The sequence below is a fragment of the Balaenoptera musculus genome, chromosome 1 (genome assembly GCF_009873245.2).
Source record: "Balaenoptera musculus isolate JJ_BM4_2016_0621 chromosome 1, mBalMus1.pri.v3, whole genome shotgun sequence".
Classification (NCBI taxonomy): Eukaryota; Metazoa; Chordata; class Mammalia; order Artiodactyla; family Balaenopteridae; genus Balaenoptera; species Balaenoptera musculus.
This window is the reverse complement of record NC_045785.1, coordinates 59,545,531-59,561,097: the sequence shown is the minus strand read 5'-3', so window position 1 is coordinate 59,561,097 and position 15,567 is coordinate 59,545,531.

Genomic DNA, 15,567 nt, shown 5'->3' with positions numbered 1-15,567 from the left:
TAAAGAAATTATAAACACAGTTGACAGAATCATGTTGATTTTTATATTCTGAGGACAGTGAAAGAAAAAACACTTGTGCTGCTGATAGAAGTTTCACTAAAGGGCAAATCACACCCCATATCTAGACAGTACATTACTATTCCAACAAAATAAAAATTTAAAAAAATCATTACCAAGCATGTTCCCATAGAAACTTCACTTGGATTTGTGAAGAGATTTGACCTTAAAGTTTAGCAATACAAGTTGCCAGAGAGTGTGATAGTGTATTAGCTGCATTAATTTTTATTGATTGATTGATTCATTCACTCATTCATACATTCCAACAAAGATTGTTGAGGGAATGAGATAGTACAGTAAAGGGGTCAAAACAATGAATAAAATAGGGTTTGATCCTCTAGTAAGTTCACGATCTAGTTGGACAGAAAATATATATGAATATAAGTGCAATATAAAATAGATAAAGAAAAAGGAAACGAGTATTATGAAAAATTAATGCTATGAGAATCCAGAGGAAAAAACATCACAAACAGCTAGAATAATCTAGGAATGCTTTATATAGTGGCTGAAACTTGAGATTAGACTTAAGGGTAAATAAGTGGAAAATACAGGTGAGCAGACCAGGTGAGTAAGCAAAAAGTGAGAGAGGAGGGGAAAAAAGGATGGCAATGGGATTTTCCAGGTATTGACTAGAAAAGAAAAGTTTATTCTGGGAAGTTGTGAGAAGTAAGACTAGAAATGTAGATTGGGTGAGATTGTAGAGGATGGTACTTTCCAATGTTTGTCATGTAATGACACATATAGGAAATCATCATGTGTATATGTTTCACAGGGGTAAATGTACTATGTGCTCATGGCCGGTGGCCTGGTGGCTCTCCAAGGGCTGAGGTGGTTGGGTAGCTCACATACCTGTAACCCATTCATAGCAAACTTATGTGTCACTTCACACCTGTTGGGAAGCAGAGGAACTTGAATGCCATTCAAATGATAACAAATTATCCTCTGGCAATCATTTTTGCTTATCCAAACTTATTTTCCATACATGTTATCAGAAATTGTCTCAAAATATACTGGGTAGCCAAATACTGCTTCTCTGTTCTAGCAGAAGAACTTGGGAACAGCAGGCATAGCTGAGGCCAAGAGTAAGAAACCATATTGACATAAATAATAGAATCTGACTCTCCTTCACTCACTCAGACCTCTGAATGTGAGCAGATGGGCTTATGACCCCCCAAATAGGAGACTTCTATAGGGTTTCTATCTTGGAAAACAAAATAGGCCAAGAGAAAAGATCCACAGATATTGATTTTGGAGAAACATATCACCCTACAGTGAAACCCAAAAGAATACAAGCACCTGCCCACTACTATCCACAGTTTTTATCCTTTCTTTTAGTGCCTCACTGTGAAATATGAGTGGACAGCCAAATAGTACCAGATGTTTAAGGAATGGCTCTAACATGAAAGACAGAGACCTAAACAAACAAGCAAGTAGCTTAGAGGTAATACAGGCAATTCAGAAAACAAAAGACAACTTCAACAACAGAAATCAGTGGTCTTAAGACATGAAAACAATCAAACAAATAAAAATGCTGTAAAAAAGAAAAGGAAAAAGAGATAATACTTGGGAATTAAAAGTATGATAGAAATACAATGTTTCATAGATGCCAGAAAATGTCCAAGTAAATAAAAAGATTAAAAGTCTTGGGAAATAATAGAGAAAAAAATAAGAAATTTAGAACATCAATTCAAGAGTGTTGTTAATAGGAAGTCCAAAAAAGAAAACTGGAAAAAAACCAGAAGAAATTAGCATTAAAAATCTCAAGCAATTTCCCAGAATTGATGGATACCATTTTCAAATTGGCAGAAGCTACCCAATGCCCATCAACACAGGTCAAATACAGGGGTTCAAAAATTGTAACACATCAGATTTCTAAATAGCAGTATTATGGGTTAGAAGACAATGTAGCTTTCAAAATTCTGAGTAAAAAAAAAAATTTATTTACAATCTGCAATTTTATACAGAACAAAATGATCAATCAAGGGTGAGGGTAGAAGAAAAGCACTTGCATACAGATGAAATGTGCTCCCTTTCTCAGGGTGGTATAGAAAGATAATGCATTAGTTAATTTTTGCTGCATAAATATACTACTACAAACTTAGTGGCTTTAAACAACATACATTTATTATCCCACAATTTGTGAGTCAGCAGTCGAGGCATAGCTTAGCTGGGTCCTCTGCATGGCTGCAATCAAGGTCTTGGCCAAGACTAAATGGTTTCTCCTCTGGAGGCTTGCTGGAGATGGATCTACTTCCAAGCTCACATTTTTGTTGGCAGCATTCAATTTCTTGCAAGATACCAGACTGAGGGCCTTAGTTTCTTATTGACCTTTGGCCAGAAGCTGCCCTCAGTTCATTATCACAGAGCTTTCTTCATGGGTCAGCTCACAACAGACAGCTCTTTTCTTTAAAGTTAGCAAAGGATACAGTCTCCTACCAAGGCAGGCATTACAATTTTATGTAATATAATATAGTCGCGGAACGACTGGGCCCGTGAGCCACAATTACTGAGCCTGTGCGTCTGGAGCCTGTGCTCCGCAACAAGAGAGGCCACAATAATGAGAGGCCCGCGCACTGCGATGAAGAGTGGCCCCCACTTGCCACAACTAGAGAAAGCCCTCGCACAGAAACGAAGACCCAACACAGCCATAAATAATAAATAAATAAATTAAAAAAAACATTCAGCCCCTCCCAAGGTCTCCAAAAGTCTCATCCCATTACAGCATCTTTTCAAAGTCCAGAATTTTATCATCTATAATAATTAAGTTCTCTGACGCACTGAACTATAAAACTAAAGAGACAAGTTATCTGTTCCATATACAACCAGCATACAAAGGTAGGACAGGTGTAAGATATCAGCTATAGATATTTCCATTCAAAAACAGGAAAAATGAAAGGTGTAGAAGTATCACTGATCCACTGAAATTCTAAAATCCAGTTGTGCAAATATTGGGAGTTCTTTGATTAGCTTTCAAGATCTAGGAATAATTTTCCCTGACTCTGGGCTCTACCCTCTGTGTTCTTGGTTCTACCCTCTGAGTGATCAAGAGTAATATGTGTTTGCTGCTGAGTAGTAATATCAGCCTGCTTCCTGACATTAATTTTGGGGACTGACAGCCTTCTTTCATTTTACACAATCACTATACCTTTCAATTCAAGCTGGCAGTGCTTTTGCTGAATAACTTTCTCAAAAACTTGTGGCCCTTCCATGGTTCATTCCATTAGGCAAAAGCAACTTTTTCTGAGATACATTTTTGTCTATCTTGGGCTGCTGCTAAAATTGCTGAGGGACAACAGCTTTAATCTTCCTAGAGGCCCCAAGGTGTGAGAGATTCCACAAAACATACTCTTAATCTCTTTCAATGGTTCCCTGTGTGACTGAATACTACTCTAATCCCCTGATATTTCTGAAGTTGTAACAAAAGGTTGTACAGTCATACTCTTGGCTTTTCTCTAAACCATACACTTTTCTGATAGTACTCAGAAGACATCTCCTAATTTTCCTGTATTTTGCCATCTGGAGAGGCTAAAATTTTTCAAAATCATCAATTTTCGATTCCTTCTTGTTTAACAGTTCTTCCCTTATATGTCTCTCTCCTTACATTTTACCAGAAACAACAAGAAGAAACTAGGCTAAACCTTCAAAACTTTGGTTGGCAATCTCCTTCACAAAATACGTTTATCTCTTACATATTGTGCTCTGCACGTAACTGCGGGTGAGAATTTCACTAAGATTTCTGCCCTTCCTAATAGGGATGCCCCTTCATCCAGTTTCCAATAACATGCTACTCACTACCTTTGAGTCCCCACTGACAGCATCCTCCTTAAAGTCTAGATTTCTACTGTCCGTCAAGGCAATTTAAGCTTTCTCTATTATTCTCCTTAAAACTCTACTAGGCATCATCCACTGCCTAGTTGCAAGGTTGATCCCACATCTTTAAGTATTTGCTATAACATTTCCAGGTACCAAAACCTATATTCAGTTCCTATTGCTATACCATAATAGTATCAAAAAGTAGTGGCTTAAAACTACACACATTTATTATCTCATATGTTCTGTGTGTCAGGAATCTGGGGGCATGACTTAGCTGTGTCCTCTGCAAGGCTACGACCAAGGTAGCCACCTAAAACTGGGTTCTCACCTAAAGGTTTAGCTAGGGAAGGGTTTCCTTCCAAGCTCACTTGTTTGTTGGCAGCATTCAGCTCCTTGCACGATGCCAGACTGAGGACCTCAATTTCTTGCTGACTGTCAGCCATAAGCTGCTTCAGTTCTTTTCCATGTGGCTCTCTCATAGTACAGCTCACGATATGGCAGGTTGTCTTTTTTAAAGCCAATAAAGGAGAGAGCTTTCTTGCAAGACAAGCATTACAATCTTATGTAATACAATCATGGAACCAACAACTCATCACCCCTGCCATATTCTATTATCTAGAAATAATTCACTAGGTCCCCCCACATAGAGACATGTATACCAGGATATGGGGATCATTGCAGTAATCTTAGAATCTCTGTGCCACAGATATGTTGTCCTAAACTGGAGCAAACCAAGAAAGATGAAAATATAGACTCCTGGAAATAGGAGATAAGTTAGGGTAATCATGGAAAGAGGGTGAAAGGAAACCTTGGGGTGACAGCTGTGCAGCAAATACAGAGAGAAAATGGTCCAGATTGGAAGAGGAGAAGAGAGGGCTCCCAGGGAGATATCGCCACAATATATATATAAAACAATGGATTGCTCAACCATTTTACAGTATTGAGAGGAGTTTAATAGCTGTGTTGGAGAGTTTGCAGATTAAGTAGTGATATATAAATAGAAAACTGAGCAAATAAAAAATAGGACAATTAATAACTCCAGGAAAAATTAAAAGTTAAGGAACGAAAATGTAATCATAGTACATTTTGTTCATAGCTGCATATCTATGAACAGAATCAGTAGTCAGAATAATATAAATACTACATTTTTATTCATTCTAAATTGTGATATAGTATATTCAGAGGATGGCTAGAAGGAAACTTGCACGGCTGTAGGGCAAGAGGAGTGAGGATGGTGAGCCTCATCCTCCATAAGTTTGAAATGAAAAGATAATGTCAAAAGCTGAAACAATAATTCAAGAAATAACATTATTTTTTAAATATACTATTAAATACCAGAACAGTTAAATGCCCTTAAAGAGATTGTCCCTGTGGAATGAAAATCAGGCAAAGGAAAATTGGGGAAAGAAGCTCCTGACTTTCCATTATAAGCCTTCAATTATTAACTGATATTTTAATAACATACAGCATGGAGGTTCCTTAAAAACTAAAAATAGGGTTACCATATGATCCTGCAATCCCACTCCTGGGCATATATCTAGAGAAAACTATAATACAAAAAGATACAAGAATCCCAATGTTCATTGCAGCACTATTTACAATAGCCAAGACATGGAAACAACCTAAAGGTCCATCAACAGATGAATGGATAAAGAAGATGTGGTGTATGTATATATACAATGGAATATTACTCAGCTATAAAAAAGAATGAAATAATGTCATTTGCAGCAACATGGATGCGCCTAGAGATTATCATACTAAGTGAAGTAAGCCAGACAGAGAAAGATAAATATGATATCACTTATATGTGGAATCTAAAAAAAATGATACAAATGAACTTACTTACAAAACAGAAGTAGACTAACAGACATTGAAAACAAACTTACTGTTACCAAAGAGGAAAACCGCGGCAGGGGATGGAGATAAATTAGGAGTTTGGGATTAACATATACACACTACTGCATATAAAATAAACAGCAAGAACCTACTGTATAGCACAGGGAACTATACTCAATATTTTATAATAATCTATAAGGGAAAAGAATCTGAAAACTGAATCACTGTGCTGTACACCTGAAACTAACATGACATTGTAAATCAACTATACTTCAATTAAAAACTTAAAAAATAAAATAAAATGAATATAGATGCATTACTTAGAAAAGAATTAAAAACTTTGATAAACGAGCAAAAAAGAAAAAATACATTGCGATTTTAATTCAGCTCTGCAGAAAAATGTTGAACAGCCTTTTCAGTGTTACTAAATTACCCTTTCCTTTTTCCCAAATCCTATAGCACTTGTTGATGTTACTTACCAGTAATGGATTATAGTGAGAGAAGGCTTGAGTGAGTGTGAAGTCTCCTGGGACCTTAGCACAACTAGCCAATGGGAAGCAGAGGACTCTAGGACTAGACACAGCCTTAGCCACTACAGATTATTGGATGCATTAGGGAAAACAGGCTGTGAAGGAATAGCAACTTCACAAACATGGGAGTGGTTGGACCTTCATCAATGGCAGGAGAGAGTTAGAGGAACTTAATTTCCTCAGAAAATATTGAGAAGAGAACTTCCAGACTATTTGTGGAAGGATTCCAGCTAGTCACAGAGTAATCAAGAGCAAAATACAGATCCTGAAGGGAAGGAGTAGACAGAATACACAGAAGGGTCAGAGTTCCCATGCAAAGACATGTAAATTAAGGCAGCCACTGTGAAAACAGAATGGAGGTGTCTCAAAAATCTAAAAGTAGAATTACCATATGACCCAGCAACTCCACCCCTGAGTATATATCTGAAAAAAACAAAAACACTAATCTGAAAAGATATACGCACTCAATGTTCATAGCAGCACTATTTACAATTGCCAAGGTATGGAAGCAGCCTAAGGGTCCATCAACAGGTAAATGGATAAAAAAGATGTGAGATATATATATATATATATGCACACATACATATATATTTATGTATATATACATATGTGTGTGTGTGTGTGTGTATCATGGAATACTACTCAGCCATAAAAAAGAAAAAAATAATGTATGATATAACTTACATGTGAAATCTAAAAAATACAACAAACTAGTGAATAAAACAAAAAAGAAGCAGACTCACAGAGAACAAACTAGTGGTTACCACTGGGGAGAGGGAAGGGAGGAGGGGCAAGATAGGGGTGGGGGAAAAAACAGTTATTATGGGATTATATAAAATCATGTGTGTGAAACTTCTGAAAATTGTAAAGCACTACAGAATTTAAATAATCCGTCATTCAATTAAAAAAAAAAAAAAAAGACATGAGATTTCAGCAAGTGTTCCAGTTCATGTGGAGTGCTGGGCAAAGAATCCAATTTAAAATTACACCATGACCTGAGCCAGAAGAGAGAGAGTACAAGTAGGATTCTTTAACTCAAGAGGTTATTCACAGGCCTTACCTCCAACCCATCAGATAGTGGGTCAGTTAAAAACAAACCTTTAATCCAAACCCAATCATACTGTGAAACGGATACCATTAATGTTCTCTGTCCCTGCCTCCATTAGCTCAGAAATCTGTGGGACCTGGTAGTCTGTGGGCCTTAGCTTATTGATAGACCTCATTGTTTAATCCAATTCGAGTACTGGAGAAGTCATAGGCATAAAGAAAAAAAATAACAATCACATTTTCATTGTGTTCAATTACAATAAAGTATTTGGTAAAACCAACTGTCAGCAAATATAACATGCGTATAATGTGGGTGAAAAATTTAAACAGCACAACATTGGTTTTCTAGATTTGAATTAAAAGGAAGACTCTGAAAATATGACAAAGGGAAAAATAACAACTTATTTCTATTCAGCTGGGGAGTCTTTATCGAGGTGGTACTCAGTTTTGAAAGAGGTATTTTTCAACAGAAATGTCAAGAACATTTGTAAAGCAATCCCTTCAGGAATAGTAAAAGATATACACTGGAAGGGATAAATCCCAATGGCAATTGCAGTTAAAATTCCAAAGCCCAGAGTGGGCAGACCATGTAAATAGAACTCACAAAAAATGCACTTTAAAAGGTGAGTTTCTACCTTACTGTGTTACCCTCTTTAAAAACTCTGAACATATGCGCTAGAGGAGTTGAGGAGACCACAGATTCACCTTGTGATGATATCTTTTGAGATCCATTTCTCAGAATGTGAATAGCTTTCCCAGCCCATAACCATCACTACTTGTCAGTCTGAGAAATCATGCAAGGCCTTAATCTCTGGCACACCAATTGAGCATGAACCAGGAGAGATTATAATGGCCTCGAATAAAGTCAGATCAAACCTACCCAACCAAGCAACAGCGACAGCAGTTCTAATTAAGGGCCATTTGGAGAGAAGAGTCATGACTGTCCGAGAAGCATGGGAGTGTACAATGACATGTCCATGGGCTACAAGGATCAGCAGACCTTAGAGTGTCAGAGGGCTGCATAGGTTCCTGCTTCTGACCCAAAGCCCCATTGGCAGGATGTGAACCGCAATAACCTGCTGCCTTTAATAATGCTATTTCTCTGCTGCTTTCAACTCACCAGGTACAGTGTCATCACAGAGAGGAAGAGAGAAAAGAAGCTGAAAATATCCCTTTAGAACATCAGCACTGATCGGGACAGATATTTTTAGTAAGCGATTGTCTGTCAAATCTGAGTCACGTGGCATGACACTTTAATGATCTGAGAGTTTGCAAGTCCCTGCAAAGTGACAGCTGCAAATGAGAATTTAGGAGGAGGTTCCACTAGGCAAGCAGAACATTGATCAAATCTATTGGCAGGAGCCCTAATCAAGGCAAAATGTCAGTGGAGATGCTGAGCTTAAAATCCTCCAGGTGATGAAGTACTTTCTGGCCAGGCATTTTCAGTGTTAGCGTTTAAGAGTTATTGCTATATGAGACTGGTTTACATCTTCAAGAGCCTGTCATGCTTTCACTGTTTACTACATTTTAAATATTTTTCCTCCTTATAAATATGTGATGGAATAACATTTCAAAAATAGATAAAATGTGAATTGCCGCACATTATGTTCTCTGTGAAATTTTAAATGAAAATTCTCCATGCATCGTGCTCATCCATCATTGACAGGTTGCAGTAAGAATCAAGGTGTCCATTCTCTCTAGTTTCTCTCCATGCCACAGGCCACCTTGCCCATTTGACTGGCCATTCACAGCCTTATGACCAAGGGATCATTTGCCTTGCCTCCATGTTACCCATGGATGTACCTGGAGGAGTATCCAAGGAGAACCTGCCTGAGGTTGGTTCTCTTTGTTGAATGGATCCTCCAAGAAGGCTGCATAAAGGAGTGAATAGTTTAGGGTACAAAGCTCCATACTACATCTCAGTTGCTCTCAGAGCCATTAAAATCAAGCTAGAATCATAGCAATTTTGCAGGAAAGCATTGGAGTTCCTCCTTCCTCTTGTCTTGCTCTTCTCTGCAGTGACTTGGCTTATGGCTTCAATTTCATTACCTTTGAGTCTTAAATATGGTCAACAACCATGTCAACAGCTTTCAGATTTCTGCCCAGGTTTCCTTCCCTTAATCTCAGATATTTTCTTACCCTGCTGGGTTACGAGCAGTCCTGCCCAGAACTCTGTTACCCTCTTGTAACCCATTGTGCTAACTGCTTTTTAGATTTTCTATTACTGACCCATTACGCTTGAACTCTGCTAAATCTCTTAGTGCTAAAACATAAATTTTTTGCAACTCTCATTGCATGATTTTCTGCTTATACAAAATGCTTGTCTTCTCACAACCATATCAACATGGTATACTTTTCTCACAATGGAACTAAAATTATACAGCATTTTCAACAATGAAATTCTTCATGGATTCTCTATGCAAGTATTTTCATGAATAAGTGGAGACGGCATTCCACCTCATCATTTGCAGAACTCCTGAGAATATCTGAACTGTTATCTAAGCACTCTTAACATACATTTATATTAAGAAGTATGATTAACAGAAATGCAATAGACCACATTTATCGACACAGTATGTAGATTGTATTCAGACGTTGAGAATTCCTGATGATCCACAGACTGTAAAACTAATCACCTAACCTGAAAATACTTATGCTTTCTTGGGATGGAAATTTGGGATCTACCTCCTTTAGTTTCCTAGGGCTTTAGTACAAATGCTAAATTCTTTCTTATGCCAGATTTCTTGGGTAACAGATGTATACTTTTCCCACAGAAAACATATACTGAATTTTGATTCTAGGCAGAAAATCCTCTCTGATCCCAACACTGTCCCCTGCCTCAGCACTGGTATTTCTTGGCTAAAAGAAGAACATTCCAATGCAATGTTTGGAGGTAGCAATTTTGATATGGATTCATCACAATAGCCACATTACTACCAAGATAGGAGACACACATCCTTGATTATTATTCCAATTCTTTACTCCCATTCTGAGCTCTTAACCAACTTTGAGCTTTACCTCAACCTTTATCTCCTCCTGAGCTTCAACCTCTCCTTAAGCCTTACCCATTCCTCTGGCCCTAATCCTACCCCATTTGTCCCGGTCCCTGTTTCCATGAAGGCATGAACTTATGCTTTAGTCCACAAATCCACCAACATTCAATCCTCACATACTTTTCCTATTTTGTCTCTACAGCTCCAATTGCAGAATATCATCATTCCAGTAAAAAGAGAAGATCTCAGTTTGTTTTCCTATTAGTTCCTACACTCGTTTTAGGCAGCTCCACAATCTCCATGAAGAATTCTGGCAGTTTTTGAGCCACTGTTTCTCAACACCCACCCCACCTTACCCCCACTCACCCTAGGCCTTTCTCCTCACAGCCTGTCACAATTACACATATTGTATTTCCCTAAAAAGCAGGTATCATCACTGCCCTCACCTTAAGAAACCAAGGTTTTGAAGATCGACTTGAAAATGAAAGTTAAACATGAGGAGTTCTAAGAACCTAATGATTGTATCAATGATTTGATAAGGAGAATAAGTGGAAGATGAAAGAGAAAGCCTTCAATAAGAAAAAGAGGGCTTCCCTGGTGGCGCAGTGGTTGAGAGTCCGCCTGCCAGTGCGGGGGACACGGGTTCGAACCCTGGTCTGGGAAGATCCCACATGCCGCGGAGCAACTGGGCCCGTGAGCCACAGCTGCTGAGCCTGGGCGCCTGGAGCCTGTGCTCCGCAACAAGAGAGGCCGCGATGGTGAGAGGCCCGTGCACCGCGATGAGGAGTGGCCCCCACTTGCCACAACTAGAGAAAGCCCTCGCACAGAAACGAAGACCCAACACAGCCAAAAATAAATAAAATAAATAAATAAATAAATAAATTTAAAAAAATTAAAAAAAAAGAAAAGAAAAAGAAAAAGAAATACAGTATAGCTATTGAAGCAATGAGGGAAAATTCCACTGTTCTGATATGTATTTACTTTATCTATAACTCATCTTATAACCATCACTCATCACTTCAACTGGATATCCTACCATGCCAAACTGATAATAGTTTTCTAAGGATGTGTTTCTTCATAGTTTTGCATATGTTATTTCCCCAAGTAGAATTCTCTACCTCTGACCTTATCACCTCTTCCCTTTGTTATGCATTTGACCTCTTGATAAACCACCACTACTCCTTTAAATATTCAGCACAAATGTCACCTTTAATTTATTCTTTAAGCCAACCATTCCTTATTCCCTAACACCTGATATCTCCCTCAAATTTAGCACTTATTCTACTGAAATACCCTGTTCTCTTGCCTACTACAGGGTGAGCTTCTTCCAGTCAGACTTTATCTTTGTATCCCAGCTTCTGGTATAGTGTGTATGGAGCATGGGCTCAATAAATTAACAAGCTCTAGCGAATATTTTCAGTAAACATCAGTCTACATGGTTCTTCTTCTACTTTTGAATCATTTTTAAAGTTAAGATTATCAATGGTGTACAACTTTAAACATCTGAGAAGGGGAATGGTAGAAGTACTGAGCAAAATATAGATTGAGTTAGGAGGAGGTATGAGGAGGAACATGAAGGGAAAGCATGCATCCTTTCAGACCTTGCTACAGGGAACTCTCTTTGTCCTGTGGCCTCTCTGATTACCGCTCCCTCCTATCATTTTTACTCCCCCTTTAATTGAAGCACTCTCTCTTCAATCCTTCTAAGTCTGTCCCTGAATCCTCTTGTGCTTCCTTACTTCAGTAATGCTATGTCAAGGAGAAAACTAGGATAGCCAATTAGTTTCTTTGAAGGGAATTAAGAATATTGGTAGACATTCTGGGTCCATATCTTCCTCTTATAGGGTAAGCTTGATATAATCAGGAGTCTTGATGCTTTCGTTTCGTGGATTTATGGGGCAGCTTCTGACTGTTAATTCTGGAGAGACTGAGATCTTTCTAGAAAGATGGCATTCAATAAATTGCTCCAATGGCCAAATAAGGATAGAATAAGCATCAGCATAAGTAAAATAACTTTGAATTAGGAAAAAAAATAAGATAACTCTGCAGCTGGAAGGGGAAAATGCCCAATACAAATTCAAATTTCCCATTTTCTTTTATGGAACAAGAAGCATTATACAAGTCCTCACAGCAAGCCACAGCTGGCACCTCCGGCAAAGCCTGGGAGGCTTTTGTTCTTCACATTTCAAAAAGCAGCCCGTGAAAACCGAGCATCAATCTCAAGCAATTGCAATTGGTAAGAATGAAAAAATGTGAAATTTTATTGTTTATGAAATTGGTTTTTCAAATAAGAAGTCTCCCATCTCTGAGAAGAGTCTGCATGTTTGGCAGCAGCACAAGAGGCTTCTGAGAACTGAATGGATGCAGGTGGATGGAGTCCTCTCTAGGTCAAAATGGTTACACTGTCTCCAACGAGGACCTGGCCCCCAGCGGCTCCCATGGTATTTGCAAACTACCAGTGGCAGATTTTAAACACATTGTGCTATGGATGCCGAATTATTGGACATTCTGCTCATTGTGGAAGGTCACATAGGCTGATTTAAAGGGATGTTCCATGACTGCAAACTTTCTTCTTGAAAAATAGGTACATTGTGCTGATTGTTTTTTTACCTCAGGAACAAAACGGAAACTGTGGAGAGAGATGTGGAGAGAAAAGCAGCCCCATGAAGGCTTGTTTTCTTTAAAGCAACAAGAGAAGGACAGATCAAAGTTTCTAAGCAATCTCTAGACCTCAAAATGAACAGAAGAGCATTTAAGTCATTTGACTCATCATCTTTTTGAGTGTCAGTGTGGTTATGCCTGCATACAACTCTAGTCCATTTATAACATTATAAAATAACAAAGTCAAATTCTAAAGCAGAAGGACCTTGAGAAATTTTTTAATCTCAAGCTCCTAACTTTTCATATGAGGAAACTGAGATACCAAGAAGTTGTAACCTTTCCAAGGAAGTGGCAAGAACTGGAACACACATTTTTAAATGCTAATTACCATGTACCATGTTTTCTCCACTATGACATACCCAGTTGCAGGCAATTTACACTATTTTTTTAAACCAAGGAAGACAGTTAGATACATTACTTTTAGTATGATAATGAATCACAGCTCTGGTCATAATTGAAAGAACTATCACACATAACATACTTTCACCTGTAAAAAAAATCTTACACATAAAAGTTCACCTTTTAGTGAACTGTGAGTGAAACATTTTGACCACTATATTTACCCTTTGTAATTTTTTTCAACTTCTCCATAAACAGATTAGGAAAACAAAACACTGTCTATTGTGCACACTCATCCAAGAAGTATATATATAATGGCCAACACAGTATCAGACATCTTGAATTTTTATCTCCTTGGAACAGAGCCATCAATTATTGCTGGAGATCACTGAGAGTTTGCTATAGCTCATTCTTCATTTCTCATCCCTGGCTTATTTGTCACTATTTCTCAGGAAAGTTAGGTTTGGTTAATATACTGATATTATCTATTGGCTCTCAGCATCCATTCCCCCTGCCTTTTTACGTATTTCAGCAATTACAAGCCTGAAAACAACTTAACCCCAGCTCTCTTGCAGATAGAGATATATATGCAGTTTGGTTTCTTTCAACAAGATGCACTCATTCAAGATTTGGCCAATGGGAAGGAGTTGGAGGCCATTCTCAAGTTCCAACACATCTCACTGCTCAAGGTAGCTGGACTCTTTGTTTTAGTGTCTAGTCACCATCTGCATGGATGTGAGGTAGTTGTGACTATGGGCGTAGCAGCAAACGTCTGGTTTGCAACTTGTTGGATCTTGAAATCAGTAGTCCAGTAGGAGAACTCCTGACTTCTACTTCTTTAAACCCTCATTTTGTAAGCAACTAGTTTCTTACATTAAATCCCTTCCTTCTAGAAAAACATGGAGTTGTTCCTCTTTCTTGCAATAACTCCTAATATAGTCACTATTTGAAAGTGAAAACTTTCAGGTCTCAGATCTTTTCCTTCAAAATCCTAGACTTTTCAGACTCCATCCAGGGTCCAAGCTCCTGGAACAATGTCTCTCTCCCCCTCTTTCCAGTCTCCTGCTTAATTTGTAGAAAGTCTGGGGGCTGGAAGTAGACACAGCAATGAACTTAGAGCCTGGAGTTAAGAGGAATCTTCTAGTTATTTACTACCAACTGATCTCAGGATAAAAAACCAAATCCTTAATATGGCCCATGAGATTGCTTTTTACATCTGTGACTCTATTTCTGTTTTGTAAATAAGTTCATTTTTACCATTTTTTTAGATGACACATATAAGCTATATCATATGATATTTGTCTTTCTCTGTGACTTACTTCACTCAGTATGACAATCTCTAGGTCCATCCATATTGCTGTAAATGGTATTATTTTGTTCTTTTTTATGGCTGAGTAATATTCCATTGTATATATGTACCATGTCTTTATTCATTCCTCTGTTGGTGGACATTTAGGTAGCTTCTATGTCCCAGCTATTGTAAATAGTGCTGCAATGAACACTGGGGTGCAAGTATCTTTTTGAATTATGGTTTTCTCTGGATATATGCCCAGGAATGGGATTGCTGGATCATATGGTAGCTCTATTTTTAGTTTTTTAAGGAACCTCTTAAAAAACAAACTTATGGTTACCTGGGGGATAGGGCGGGTGGAAGGATAAATTGGGAGATTGGGATTGACATATACACACTACTATATATAAAATAAATAACTAATAAGGACCTACTGTATAGCACAGGGAACTCTACTCAATACTCTGTAATAACCTATATGGGAAAAGAATCGAAATACATTTCATAGCATTCAGCACAGTTTGTAATTGTATTTTGTGTAATGATTTCACTACTCTCTGTGATCCTATCAGAACACAAGTCCAATGAAGATAAGAAATGGGTTTGTTGGAAAGTAAAATATTAGCATCTGCTGAAAAAATTTCACTTTTAATTCAAGTTTGATATAAACTGTTGCTTGCATTTCATCAAAAAATAACTTTCTCTATTACTAACAGATATGTAGAGTTTGGGGAAAGAAGACACCAGTAGAAACTGGGAAAAACTTGTCACTTCAATTTATTACAACCTCAGTGGATAACAAAGGATTGCATTTGTGAACTGTCATAGTCTTCTATACAAGTATACCTTGTTTTATTTTGCTTTATTTTATTGTCTTCTCAGATATTGCATTTTTTACAAATTGAAGATTCGTGGCAACCCTGCATTAGACAAGTATATTGGTGTCATTTTTCCAACAACATTTGCTCACTTCAAGTCTCTGTGTCACATTTTGGTAATT